The 14,446-nt window shown below is 42.0% G+C and overlaps 2 long non-coding RNA genes across 2 annotated transcripts; one reads left to right on the top strand and one right to left on the bottom strand.

Annotated features, from left to right (window-relative positions):
• Positions 1 to 3,910: 3,910 nt before the first annotated feature.
• Positions 3,911 to 5,035, top strand: LOC112950018. The gene is made up of 2 exons (XR_003249927.1): positions 3,911 to 4,122; positions 4,887 to 5,035. It is a non-coding gene; the product is annotated as an uncharacterized LOC112950018 (long non-coding RNA).
• A 5,056-nt stretch (positions 5,036 to 10,091) lies between these two features.
• LOC112950020 lies at positions 10,092 to 12,077 on the bottom strand. Its single transcript, XR_003249928.1, has 2 exons — positions 11,927 to 12,077; positions 10,092 to 10,743 (listed from the first exon to the last, which is right to left on the bottom strand). It is a non-coding gene; the product is annotated as an uncharacterized LOC112950020 (long non-coding RNA).
• Positions 12,078 to 14,446: the final 2,369 nt, after the last annotated feature.

The raw sequence follows: 14,446 nt of genomic DNA, 5'->3' as shown, positions 1-14,446 counted from the left end.
CGTCAGAGAAGCTGTAGAACAGTGGCACTACAGAGCAGCTGAAGCAGGAAGGCTAAGGGATTTGTGGAACGAGAAAGGTCCCGGTGAGTGTTTGGCCACTAACTCCCTGCCTACGCCTCTCTCGAGCTCGTGCCGAGGCCGGGCGCTGGCGCGGGCCGACRTTGCACGTGGGGAGAGCGCGGCAGGGCCGGCGCTGCAGCTGCAGCTGCACTGCCACCCAGGGCAGCTCCACAGCTCCCGAGCCAGAGCTGCCCCTAGAGGTACGTACTGATCCCAGGCATCTTGTGGAGAACCACTCAGTTTCCTGGAGGAACCTACGCCTTTTCAGGAACTAGTTAAGCATCCTGCAAGGCTGCTCAAAGAAATACTTTGAGTCATTTTTCGAGTCAGGAGCAGGGCGTATAGCTGCTTAAACTATCRGAGGGAGAAAGATGACCCAGACAGAAACCATTAGAGATGGAAGGGGATGTTTCACAGGCATGTTGTGTAGTGATTATGTTGCTTGCTTGCCTTTATCCCCCTATTTAACCTTAAGATAACTTCTCTAGTAGGCCTGCTGCTGGCACATTCATTACTGGTGAGCTCACTTGTTGCTCCCCACGGCATAAGAACATGCAGAGCAATCGCAGACTGGAGTCCTGAACTCCTGCCCTGCGCAGCTGAGCAGTGAGGCACGCGGTGCCATCTCTTCAGCTGTGCAGCCGTGGCTGCGGGCACACAGGCCATACTGGATGTGCACAACAGCCCCTGCACTTGTGCAGGCAGCTAGAGAGTCCTCAAGTCATGATTATTGTATGAACTGCCCATCTTGGCCAAAAATAGCTTCTGTTCCATATTAATCTCCATTTTGAACGTTCATATTCATGATGACGTTTCTTGACTAAAAATGCAGTTCAAGTTCTATATTTTCACCCTAGTTTTTGTTGTGTCTTTGCCAACAGCGGTGTAACGTGAGTGATGGACGTGGGCAATTCTGCAAATCTCAAACGGAATAGTGTGCCTGTGCCTGGGCAAAACCAATGTGAAAATGAGACTGTCCTGGGGAAAATGTGCCCTTAGGTGGCAGTGATGGGCTGGAAAGCTTTATTTGCTGGCTTGTATAGAGGAAAGCAATAAAAGAGGAGCAGGTTGCTTTTTCTTTTTCCATTCCCAGGAGATCAGGAACTGAACTAATTTTTCCATTATTCATATAAATATGCTTGATCAACCTTTCCAAGTTCAGTCACAAAAGTCAAAATAAAATTTCATTAAAATGTCAAATATGAAAGCTGTTACATCCAAATAATTGCTTTATTTGCTTAATGACTAGATGGGGATTGGGGAACTGAGCTGTGTAGAACTGAATTATAAATCAGGCCTGTATATGAGACCAAAAATAAATCTACACAAATGATTCCTTGGAAGTAAAGCAAAGTTAGCCTGTGTTCTTAGTTTTAGCCCTGTGTGCCTAGTTAYGGAGGGCAGGAAGAGGCTTCAGTTAGAGYTGGGGTCCTCACTGCATCTGGTCAGTGCATCTTGGCTGACTGCAGCTTCCCACCCTGTTCCCAGGCTCAGGAAAGTGGAAGCACAGCTGGTACCAGCATCTGTGTTCATGCTGCAGACTGTAGGAACTGCCATGCTCTGCTTATAATAATCTTAAATTATATTTAATTCATTTACAATTCTGATCTGTGTAATATTTTGTTCTACAGATGCCTAAATTCAAAGATATGTGCAAAAGGAATTCTTTTTTTTTCCTTTTTGCTTCTGTTGCTGTTGAATTTTTCTTTTTTTTAGTCTTTTATCTCATTTTCTTTCTTTAGCAGTTATTTATCTTGTACCTTATGCACAGCCAACAAGTTTTAAATGCTGCTTTGGGAAACAACTTGCCAATTGGGTACTCTTTTGTTTTGTTGAGGTTTTCTCAGGTTTAACATGCGAACATAAGCACTTCTGTTGCTCATGGTTGTTGTCTTTGCATTAAGCAGTGGTGAAGATGTTGTGAAGGACTAAGAGTTTGAAGTTCAGCGAAGCTCTGCTTTTGTGCTAGCCGGCTGGCTCCTCCTTTCCTTCGACTCTGCAAGAGCCTTCCTAGCTCTCTTCCTCCGTAGCTTGTGGCAGGTTATTCACTCAGATTTCTCTTTTGGTGTGTACAGTGTTTTGGGTTTGTTTTAATTTTTCTTCTTCCTCCAGTATTCTGGTTCCGTCAGGTCTGCAGCTGGTAAAACAGACAAGATGGGTTTATTTTTGTCCCAGTATTTGTAAATCAGCAGCATCCTCTAAAGAACTCCGCATGTGAATGGTTGGTCTTCAGCTCCATGTAAATACATTTCCTTCTCTGAACACGCTCTGGAATGAAGGAAGACTGCTTACATGGGGGACCTGTATCTGGTTTTTACCAAGAGAATATCTGTCAAGAAATGAATAGCTTCTGTATTTCTTAATTCTTTGGCAGCTGTCTTATGCAGATAGGAGGTTCTTCATGCTGTTTATTTTGGGGAAAGACTGATAATACTGCCAGCAGCTAAACTCTCAATGAATTGGTCAATGAATCTCTGCACACATGAAGTATCAGTCTAAAGCTGGATATAAGAAGTTTCTTCTCATTGCAACCAAGTTACTCTCATTAGATTCAAAGGAGCTGGGGATTTTTTTTTCTTGTTGTTGTTTTGGTGGGGAAGAATTAAAATGGGTATATAGGAATTTAAGAAGTTGAATACAAATCTGCAAATATAGAAGATAATCATCTGAGATCTAATTTAATATCTACTCTTTCTGTGACTTTCCTGAAGTCATCATACTTGCCAGCGCACTTCCCCAAGGAAGAACTTCAGTTCTTGTTCTGCTCCTTTTTATACAGTTGCCTCTACCACGGATTCTTCAATAATCTTCTTAAGAACGGATTCCCAAACTGCTTGGGAAAACTGATACTGTTCTCTTGGTTACAATCCATTAATGACATCAGGCAGCTGTGTTCTTTTCTTAGCTGTCTTGCAAATACCACAGTTATGGTCATAATCCTTAAAGTATAATAGTTTATTTGAACTGGGAAAAATAAGAAATTTCCCCTGGAAAACTTGCAGCTACATTCAGTGAACTATGATATTTGATATGAGAACTCCAAGTATCAGCTGCTTAGCTTAAATGAAGCCTTTTAGACTACTGGGAATAGTTAGCATGGACTTGCAGTTTTGAAAATGTTGAAGCGAAGACCTAGGAAAATATCCTACATACCTCACCTTGAAAATTATCTAAAAATAAGCTGTTCTGTGCTATTTTGAAGAACACAAAGACAATTGCAAGCAGTGGTACCAGGTAAGTGATGACCTAACTGTGATGTACTTTGGGGTACTGTCAGCAAATCACAGAAGATTAGGAATACTTCAAAGTGGAAAGAAGATAATTAATGCTATTTAAAATAAATTTCAGTATGGCTGCCTCTGGACTTCAATGGATTAATCCAGATCTATCACATATTTCACATATAACAACTTTCTGCAGTTAGAAGTTATCCCTTGATTAGTTTCTTGCACATCTGGAATCACAGATTAAATTCCTACACTTCAAGGAGAATTTCTTTTTTATGTTGAGTCGCAGATSATACCTATATTAAATAAAGATTACATTTGTTCCCCATAAAATAATTGTATAAAGCTAAGCCTTGAAATAAAAGCAATTAACTAGTGTCTGCTCTAAGAAAATGAACACTGAAACATGTCCTAATAACATTAGGAGTCAAGTGAAATTTATAAGTTGTGGCAGCTCTTGCAAAAGGCTAACCTGGTTATTACGTATCTGGTTGTTGTCGGGTGAATTTGCTCTTATTTTCTGTAGACTGAGAATCAGTGTAGGGATCCCAAAGACAAAATATTCTTCTTTCTTGCACGAGCATAAATACCGGTGAGAAGAATGTGTAAGAATTGCATTTTGACGTTGTAAGCTTTGCACATAGTTGCATTTTCTCTTTTGTAAAGCACCAAGAATTACTTCATGCCAAGACAGAAATCCCAGGTTCCAGCTGTAGGTGGAATTTCTGCCCTATTCATTGGTCGGCTGTATGGACATTCATCTTTCCTGGACCCAGGAAGAACAGCGMTCTGCTGGATACAGAATGGTCAGAGCTTCAGGGACTTGGCTACAGAAGTAAGCGGTGTAATACAGTAGAATGCCATCTGTGCAATTTATACTAAAAACAATGTTTGAACATAATTTTATTTTAAACTGCATACAGGAGTAATCCCCATCCAGCTGTTTTCAGTCTTCTTTATTGTTAGGAAGAAAAAGAGGTGCTTTTCAAATTGACTGCCTTGGGCTGAACATACCTGCACTTGTCCAAGTAGCCCTTTATGGCCGGAAGAGGTATTTGTAGGAGGAAATATTAATTAAAAAGGCAGCCCAAAGGGCTCCCCACAAGGCTGCTGCGTCGCATTGCGAGAGCTGTTGTGTCAAGGCAGTCCTGGCCTTAGCTCGGCTGCGTGGGGCCGCAAGGCCAGGACTCGCCTTYGCCGCAGCGGGAGGCTGCACTGCCGGTGCCGTCCTGCACAGGATGATTTGGGACCTGCCTCCGTCTGTCTCCCACAAGCCGCTGTGCAAAGACACTCGTAATCTGCATTGTAAGCGGCAGCAAGCAGAGAAGTCAGYATCTCCCTTTCTCTCTTCAAATGACACATTCCCCAAACTCAAGCTTTTTGGCGTGTCTCAGCGGGTGTCACAACTGCAGCCTTTTTGATGGAAGGCTTTTCTGTCTACCGCAGTACAGCTGGGCGCTGCACCGTGTTAGTCAGTTTGGTTCTTAAAATTTCCAGCTTCTACTTACAGGAAAGTTGCTGCAATTGAAATAGGCTATCTGTCATAAACTAATGTATATAGAAAATGTCAAGTGATGCGGTTCATACTTTCCATTTCAGTGGAGACAGTGACTCCTTTTGGAGACGTACTGAGCAGCCATTGACTGACACCACTGACTACAAACGAAGAAACGTAGCAATGCTTGATCCTACCCTGCTGATGCAGGCCTGGCTAGAGAGGAAGTTTGGAAAGGTCCGTTCAGTATCTGCCTGTTTATGGATTTAGTGGGCTTGAAGACATTAACTCCAGTAAAGTTAACTCCAGTAAAACAAATGCATATTCATATTGGTATGGTTTATTAGCCTTTACAGTTATATCTCTATGAAACATTAAAATGGGTTTGTGACTGATAAGTGCTTTTAGTTTTATTATCTCCTACAGTAGCTGACTTACAATTCCAGTTTTTGTTTCTCCCTTTTATCAACTCCCATTACGAAAATATTGATTCTCTTATGTCTCATTGAAACAAGAACCTGAGTCATAAAATAGTAATAGATCTGTGGCCCTTATCTTGTGAGTTTTACCTAGGATAAGCTTAGCTCAGTGTCATGCAAATTTTGTTCTACAGAAGGCTGAATTACTGCTGAAGTAAGTACATCTGGGTCTGCAAGTACCTAAATTATTGAAGGCAGTTGCTGAGTCACCTCTGCTTTCCCTCGTGTGGACGCAGGGATTGAGAGGAGGTTGGAGTAGCTCCTTGTGGGGCCCTGCCGTGCTCGGGCAGCCGCCGTGACCGGCTCAGGCGCCCCAGCCCAGCGGGGCCGGTTCCCGCAGCGGGGCCGAGCCGGGCGCAGCGGCCTGCGGGGCACCAAACCTTGGCGGAAACAGCACGGAGACAAGGCCCTTATCTCAATCCTCACACGTTTATCTAGATTTTAGATTTATTTATTCAGCATCCGTCACAACTTTATCTGTGAGTCTTACAAGCAAGTGAATTAACTTCATCCTTTCCTTGTGCTGTTTTATGATCACTTTTTTTTGTACTGCGATGCAAAATAGTAAAAGAAATTTTTAAAAATGAAGTATTCATCATAGAAGATGCTAGTGGAATTAGAGTTGTGTGTGTGCCTCCCTTCTGCATGACCTCAGAGAAATGTAATGTCTTGGCTGTTTGTTTCTTGCCAAAGAACGCTCTCAAAGTTAAAATGTTTAATGTAAACAATTCTTTTTTTCATGGAAGTTTCCTGGTTCAGACTGGAACTGTCAAGTTGTTGCCAAATAGAGAGAGAGAAATGGAAAGAAATAGAATTGATTTTAAAAAAGACATTTTGAACCTAACACCATTCTCGGAGAAAGGGCCAGAGGTTCCAGGTTGTTTATTTCCTGGTGGAGCAGAAACAAGTGTTTGCCCTGCCCAAAGCAGCTGGGGGATGAAATGGTTGCCCTTCCAAAATATCCTTCCAGAATATGAATCTCACAAAATTAAGGGTTGTGTAAATATGGTTACCATTTAAAAAAACAACCAAACACAGTAACACGCATGAGTCAAGAATGTTTGATCTAATTACAACAAAAATTTGTTTTGGGATAGAAATGTAATAGTGGGATAGAAATGTAATAGTAGAGAGTGTGATTATGAATTAATAACTCTAGATATTGATATATTTTAGAAATCACAAGGGATTCAGCAATTATTTCCTGTCATTTAGTTAGATTGGCTAATCAAAATGTAAGGTAAACGTGTAGATGGAATGTTGAGCAACTTGTTTTTAAAAGGTCTAATAATCATAAATCTACATTAGTGCCTAGAATTAATGAGGAAACTGAAGCACATGGCTAGAATTTCATCTATATCTTGATTGAATATCAAGGTTACTTGAATAAAATAAGGTCCGAACAGTTTTCTACCTGGATAAGAAAACGGGGAGAACCTGAAGTTAAACTATCATAGATACGGTCACAAATGTGATTTATGGCATACACAGAAAGAAAAATATATTTTTTTTTTTATTTGCAGGTAATACTAAACTATGCTATCTGACTAGTGCTGAAATTGTTAGCTGTGGGACTGGCAAAACCACTCCTAGTGTGAGATGTGTGACAGGTCTGACTGCACTCTGGTGCTGCTCGGCATCCTGAGACAAGGCACAGAGCACCCACGAGGTGCTGTGGTCCCCCTTGCTCAGCTCTATGGGCTGCAGCCCCCAGCTCACCATATGGGGGACATTCTGGTGCAGAAGACTGTTGAGGCCAGACCCTGAGCCTTGAGCATCTCTGATGAGTTTATGACATGGACAAGCACTTTATTACATGGACAAGCAATTTTGTCCTGCCAAATAGTCCATCTCTAGCCTGTCTAGAACAGGCGCTGGTTAGCACGTGTAGGAGATGCTGAACAAAATGTGATTACTACTGGGACAGTCTCTTTAGGTAATCAGATGTTCTCCTCAACTATTACAAGCAGATTTTTCTAACAACACAGAATATTTAAATGGTTTGGAACTTCCTTGAAGAGAATCGTGTTAAAAAAAAAAAATACTGAATTGTGTGAACTTAGTGGATCAGTAAAATAGCTTCATATTTTGTTGAATGTCTGCCAATGGAAAGTCCTGTTAATTTGTGGAGTTACTGATGTGTCTAGGCTGTCAGCGTGCAGCACTGTGTGCAGCCAGAACGGAGCTGAGGACTGTGCTGGGCAGTCCTGTGCCATCCTTCGCCGTGCAGCGCGTGACGGGTGCTGCAGGAGTCACACTCGTCAGCTTGCTTTTCTCTTTGTAGGTAACTCGGCAAGCAGAGCGGGACCTGTTGGTTCAGTATTGCGTGTTTCATGTGAACCAGCACTGATGTCATCAGTGAGATCRTTTCAGAGCTTGCATTTGCTGTGAGTTTTGAGATTGCATTGCCTGGTGAAGTTTTTGTTTATTTGTTGCTTCTTTTATTATCTGCTATTATTAATGATTATTATAGACTTTCTGAAATACATGGCAATACAGAAAAGCAGAGCAGCAATTTTTCTAACAGAGGCAGTAGATCTGCCTCTCTGGAATGGCACTGGTGCCCCTGTTGCTTGAGCAGATCCTCCTGTTAGGSTTTCTTGCTCACTGCAGTCTTAATTCCAGAAGAGCTCTACCTGGGTATCAGCGGTAGATGTTGCCTTTGCTCTGTTGAGCAGTATGCTTTTTCTGGAATGTGCTCATCATTTCTCTRTTCCAGTGACCCCCATAAAGTCTGTGACCATTGACCTTTTTGCAAGTATGCGTTTTCGAGACCTAAAACTTCTTTCTGCCTCGGTGTAGTTCCTGGTTATTATTCAGCACTGTGTTGCACTGCAATGCACAGGTTTTGCTCTGCACTTTGAAGCCTGGGTCCTTGTAACAGATCTAGTAACAAGCTGAATCATGTGGAGATGTGGAGTTGCAAGTTAGCATGGCAGTGATGCTGAGTCACAGTGAGGCATCAAGAAAGGTTTCTCAGAGTATTTGCCAGACTTACATGTCAAATAACACTCCTGTGCCTCTCTTCTTTTACTCTCATCAATAAATAAATTGGCAGCTTACTAAACAGTTAATAAACTAGATTTGTGGCCCTGCAGTCTGAATCTTCACTGGGAACTTTGTGCTTGTCTGAAGGTCCATAARCTGTGATGGGATAAAAGCCAGTCTATTAAATTGGATTCTGCACATCAAGAGAAAAAGAGGCTTAAACCTTCACAGGCTGTGTCATCTGAAGAGAGATGGAATAGTAAATCTAAATTAACAATTGAAAGAGAGCTGTGATTCAGTATAGAGGCCAGGAAAGCTGAGACGGGTTGTCTCAGTGAAGGAAATTCAAATGAAGGAAATTGAAAATTAGGCAAAGCAAAATCTGCTTTAAGAAAGAATTAATTGTTTCTGTAGAAGACTTTCCTAGGTTCTGATCTATGTTACTAAGCAGATGAACAGAAGTTTTTAGAAACATTTTTCCACTCCTGAAATACAAAGCAGAAAAATCACTACAATGTGATAGTGCCAAATTCTCCTTGGGGATTCGTGCCATCTTCCTACATGTGACTAAGTAAGATCATTATATTAAAAGCATTCATTTGATCTTTCTGAATTCCCTTTTTCTCTGTGTGTGTTTAATTTTGAGTGTGTAGATAGAAGGAAAATGTTTAATAATTGGTAAGCTTTAGCAAGCTTCTACAATTGTCTAACATCTAATATGCAGAAGCTTTTTCTTTGATTTTTCTCAGTTTGTCAAGCAAGGCAATAAAAAAGAAAGAGCTTTTCTAAGCCAGTCTGTGTTATGAATTGCCACCTGATTGTCCAGATCTGCTTTGCCTGTGAAAGCAGGCTCCTGGCTTTTTTGAAGTCTCGAGAGGGGGTCAAGGTAAGTGTGCCTCAAGGGGCCGCCTCTACAGCAGCACCACTGACAGTTACTCTGTGCGAGCATTTGCAGAGGCGATTACGATCCCTATAAGATAGGCAGGATTTGTATGAGTGAAATGGAAGATGGGAGAGAATTGGTAGGAACAATTTTCCTAAATTACTGAKGATACGTTTGAGATCTATTTCATTGCATTTTTTTGGTTAGACACAAATGTTCTTTGCCTGCATTTCACAGTATTGAAGGCTGTGCAGCCCCTGGAGTAGCTCAGCGTACTGCTGTGGTAGCTTGGTGGAGGACAGAAGGAAAGAGAAGCAGTGCTCAGGTGGGTGGCTCCGGGATGCACACGGGTCCTGGGCCTGGGAAGAGCAAAAGCCCTGAGCTCTGTGGAGACTAAACGGAGCGTGACCACTGTTGCAGCCACCGGCAGCAGCGATGCAGCTCTTGGCCCCGGTATTCTGTGTGCCACAGCAGCTGTGTGCACCCGAGCCAATCCTGAGTTATTTTTTAATTTCTTCGGTTGTTTTTTCAAGTGAACCTACTTTTATAGCAAATGACTGTAGGAATAAGTAGAAGTATTTGTTGGATCTAAAATGTGTGATTTTCAGAGTACCACAAGAAAATTATGGTTCCTAGTACCCCAAGAAATTAAAAATATGCATTTTATAGGTTAATCTGTAAATCCAAGCCTAAACTGGATTTTGCTCTTAGAAAATTGGATGCATCTCTAAGTGTATTATTCATGCAAGATGCAAAAAAATGAAGATACAGATTTTATTCCACATTCAAGGCCAAATCACRTCTGCTTTCCACAGACATGTACTCCTGTTTCCTCCAAGTAACTGTCCCAATTGGTGTTTTTAGAATTGCAAAATTCTCATCTCTAAAACAGAGCATTTCCTGAGACAGCTATATATAGCAGGGATGATGGTGCTGGCAGTGGTAATCTCATCATGAACTTGTCCTYTGGCAGATAAACTGGGGAGGATCCTTCAGCATTGCCTGCACGGTAACAGAAATATCCACATTGCTCTGCTCTTTGTGATTTAAATTAGATCCGTTTAAATTAGATTATTTGGGAGTTTGTGAAGTATTTCTGCATCCCTTTTTGCCATTTTGACAAAACATCTGTTATTCCCCTAACTCTGCTACGTTATTAACCCAGTTGTAAAGGGAACTGACTCAAAGCAGTGATAGTAGGCAGTACTGAAGGACTGAAGAGCAGCCCAGATCTGAATCCAGTTCTGAGAACTTCTCAGCTTGTGAATATTCCTGGCCAGCTACCAATGTTCAGATTCCGTGAAGTGTGAATTTTGCCTCTGCTTGACCCTTCCGGCAGCTCYTGGAGACAGGCAGTAGTGCAGGTTGGAAGTCTTCCCAGCAGGGCCACATGGGAACTGCAGACTACAGCAGCACTATAGTGGGTGGCCCCAGCACCTTTCTCCAGCCGCAGGATGCGGGGAGCGCCAGGGTGGCCCTGGTTCTGGGATGCAGGGAGCTCCCAGGTGGCCCTGGCACCTCATCCTGGTCCTGGGGCACAGGGAGCTCCGCGAGGCTCTCCTGGAGTTGCACACAGCTGAGCTTCATCTTGGCTTTAGGAAGCTGTGTTTTCTTTGTGCCACAGAAAGAAAGAAAAAAAACAGCATTAAGAGTTTAAGAAGGGAGAGCAATAGATGTAAGGACTTTCTAAAATTCTCCTGAATATACTGTGTGACTCACCAAAGAGTCTGCTTCATATGTAGGTAATATGTTGCATGCAGCTACGATAGGCCTACCAGTCCGTTACAGAATGTCACTAAATGAAGTGAACCTATTCTAGCAGTAGCTTAAAATTTGAAAGGAAAACCTAATAGTGGTGGTTTTTAAAATATTTTCATGTCTGCATGTATTCCCAAGATGACTGTTGTGTTCTCACCATAACATTTATTAACCTAATAATTACTACTTGAAAATGACCTTGAAAGACTTTTTATGTTTCTCAAGAATAATATTAGATCTGTGAAGAACTTCCAGGAATTCCATTTCACTTAGAAATATTTCCCAAGTGGGTATGTGTCATAAAAACTCTTTAAGTATGAGGAAAATCTTTATATTTAGATTATATTAATCATTTATCTCTTCTCTTCTTTTAAGCTTTCATGAGGTCAAATGAACATAAAAGAAGTTCTTTCATTTATATACATAAGAGAAGAGGAGAAACAGACTGGTGTAAGACAAAAATAATGCTTTATGTTTCCAGAAGTCACTTGAGAATKTGTGTGCTTAATTTTCGGTAAATGATTGCATCCAAGGAGCAAGTTCACAGTTTAGCATGTTAAGTGGTAGAAATGGTAGTTTAGACTTAAAATCCTGAACAAATTACCATTTAAGATATCCAAACATTTGTCTGTGTCAAGTAAGACAAATTAAGATGCTTCTTCTTGTAGGAAAGTGGAAATGAGATTGAACATGAGGGAAAGCAAAAGATAAGGAAATAATCTAAGGAAGCAAAGGCAATCTAAAACCATAAAAGTTTTCCCAGTTTCCAAACACTAGACTCACTGAGCTTTATTTTATTTCCTTGTTTTCCCTGTGGGCGCTGTCTCCATGCCAGTACTGCAGATGCGGGCRGAACRGGTAAGCTTTGTGCTCCCGTGGCAAGGTGTAAGGTTTGACCAGCAGCCTGAGGTCCTTGAGCCGASGTGCATTAACCTGGCAGATTTGGCTTTGGGACCTTGATTAGTTACAGCTAAATTGAGTTTACCTRTCCATAAATATAAAATTGAAGCAATGCTTTTTACTTAAATTCAATTACCTAAAAAAGCACTCGATGTTCTGAGGTCCATTTTAYTTCGGACTGCCGTAGCGCYTTGTCAAAGATCTTGCATGTTTCTGTCTTCTCCATATGARGTAGGAAAATCACTCACCAGTTTCCCTTTGAGGACAACTACCTCTGCAAGTAATTTCATCATTATTAGTTAAAAGGAAAGAAAACCATAATTTTAAACTGAAATCCATTGAGCACTGTCTGCCTTCTTTCCACTGGAAAATTCTGCTGCTGCTTCCCACATGTATTTTAATTGATAGTGCTGCCTTTTTCAATGTATTATTTTGAAATAGCTTCAGTTCCTAATACAAAATCTTATATCAGGTCTTARACACTGAAAATAATTTCCTTAACCTTTAGGTGAAGAAATATCTTTGCAAAAAATGCCCAGAAATTTGAATTGAGGCCAGAAATGCAAAATAGGTGGCATCCTGGCAGATAGGAAGAGCATATATAAAAACACTTTATAACCCTGTTTTTGCTGGCTATCYGATGAAAATTCTCCTTCCTGGACGGTGCATAGAGTCATCTTTCATGGTCTGTTCTAAATCAGCACATTTCCTGTGAATTGCCCATAAACAGTTTGGAAGTTTTGAAATGGAGTAGCCAGGATGAGCTCATTGGAGCAGGTTACATAACCTGGCAAATCCCAGCGCTCCGCAGTCATTTACCATGTTTGTATCAACATCTGTCAAGGAAGTGTCTTAAAATAAATTCATAAATAAAGAAGCAGCACTAATTCGTCCTTCCAGCACCAATTTCTCTGTCCCCTGTTCTGCCCCAAGTGCAGTGGCTGTTCTCTCAGTCTGCTTTGGCCCTGTCCTTGGTAGGAGCCCTGGATGTCCCCGCCAGCAGCCAGCGCTGTTGTCGCTGCRGCGGAGCTCTGTGCACGCAGACGAGGGAGCTTGGCGAGGGACACTCTGGCCAYGCTGGCTTTGGYGTGCGCCTCTCTGGCGCTCATGACTCGCCTCGTTGCCTCCCGCTCGCCCGTGGGCTCCTCTTTGCCTCCCATCCTTGCACACTTATTATGGACTAATCTGCTTGGTCCTGGGCTGCCCTGAGGCTCTACAGACATCTTGCCTGTTCCTACTAGTGATAAATCATAGCAAGGAACAAGAGACTTGCCCCAGGCCGTCCTTTCCTTGAAAAAGCAAACCTGAAGATGGAGGACCAAGATATTGGTTCAATCTCAGCTTTGCCTGGGATAAATGAGAAATCTTAACACCCCTCACTGGGAACCTGTTTTTTGTGCTCCAGACCACGGGCTGGGCTTTAGTAGGGCTCTCGCCTGCTCGTGCTCCCTTCTGGAGGTGGAAGCCTCCACACTTCAGTGGTACTGGGTTTTCCCCGGAATGTGGATGGACTGAAAGTGGGAGCGATCCCTCAGGGTGGCTGTGCCGGTGCTGGCGCTGCCGTCCCGCAGCCTCCGTGCGTCCTTCTCTGCTCGCTCCCCTTTCCCAGGAGCAAACTTCCCGCAGACAGCTGCTGCGATGCCTGTGGTTTACAGAGAAATTGCTCAGGTGGGAGAATTCAATCTTTATCACTAATGGTGAAATATGTTGGGGTGGTTTTTTTTTTGTTGTATATGAAAATCATGCTGAAATCTCTTTTTGGCTTTCTTTTCTTCAAACAAAATTCTCACYAACTTGGCCATAGGCCCCAATATAAGTAATAAAAAGAAGCTTAAAATGAATGGTTCAATTTACTGTAAAGATCAAATTCAGTTTATTCCATATTGAATCCATTCTTCAGAAAAAATCAGAACAAAACCACTCTATGAGTTTTAGCAAAGATTGTGGTGTGGTGTTTTATATGTTCTGCCTCCACAGTGTTAAAATAACTATCCACCTCCTTAGATATCTGCTACTGTCCGATTTGGATGTGGTGTTTGTCCAGTTGTACATCTGTTTCTTATAAAAGGGAATGTCACCCTTGTTCCTGGAGCGGTGCCATCAGTTCCATTATTTTCTAAACAGTATTGTTCTCATGTACTGTCCATGTAAGGATGTGTTTGTGCTAGAAATCTAATATGAAGTATGAGGGGACATAAGGAGGAGAGCAAGACCTGATTTTCATCAATTATTTACATTGTATGCAAGTGGACACATACTGATTCATTATTTATTGAAAACTGAGTTGTATCGATCCTGTTAAGAAAAGAGACGAAACTTTCTGGAGGAGACTGTGAAAGAGATAATGAAACAATAGCTCTCCTTGGCCATGAAGTATTCAGGTACATTGATTTTTGTACCACCTTCTTGAGCACTGATTGTTCTGGACACAAAATCTCCCCGTTCAGTAAAGATATGAACTTTGCTGAATCAAAACCTATATCCAGAAATCTTCTCTCACATTATCTCTTCTCATGTAGTTCTCTGCAGCTCTGGCAGCCTGTGGCTGAGCATCATTTCTCACCTTGAGGTTAGAACCGGAGCCCTTTAACTTGGCTGCTTCAGTGGGAGCGGGTGCTCTCCGTGCTAAAGCTGGAGCCGGATCCCGGGGAAGGGC

The sequence above is a fragment of the Nothoprocta perdicaria genome, unplaced genomic scaffold (genome assembly GCF_003342845.1).
Source record: "Nothoprocta perdicaria isolate Ctin4 unplaced genomic scaffold, notPer1 scaffold_304, whole genome shotgun sequence".
In the NCBI taxonomy this organism is placed as follows: Eukaryota; Metazoa; Chordata; class Aves; order Tinamiformes; family Tinamidae; genus Nothoprocta; species Nothoprocta perdicaria.
Note: the sequence above shows the minus strand (reverse complement) of the source record. Positions and strands in the feature narration are given on the sequence as shown.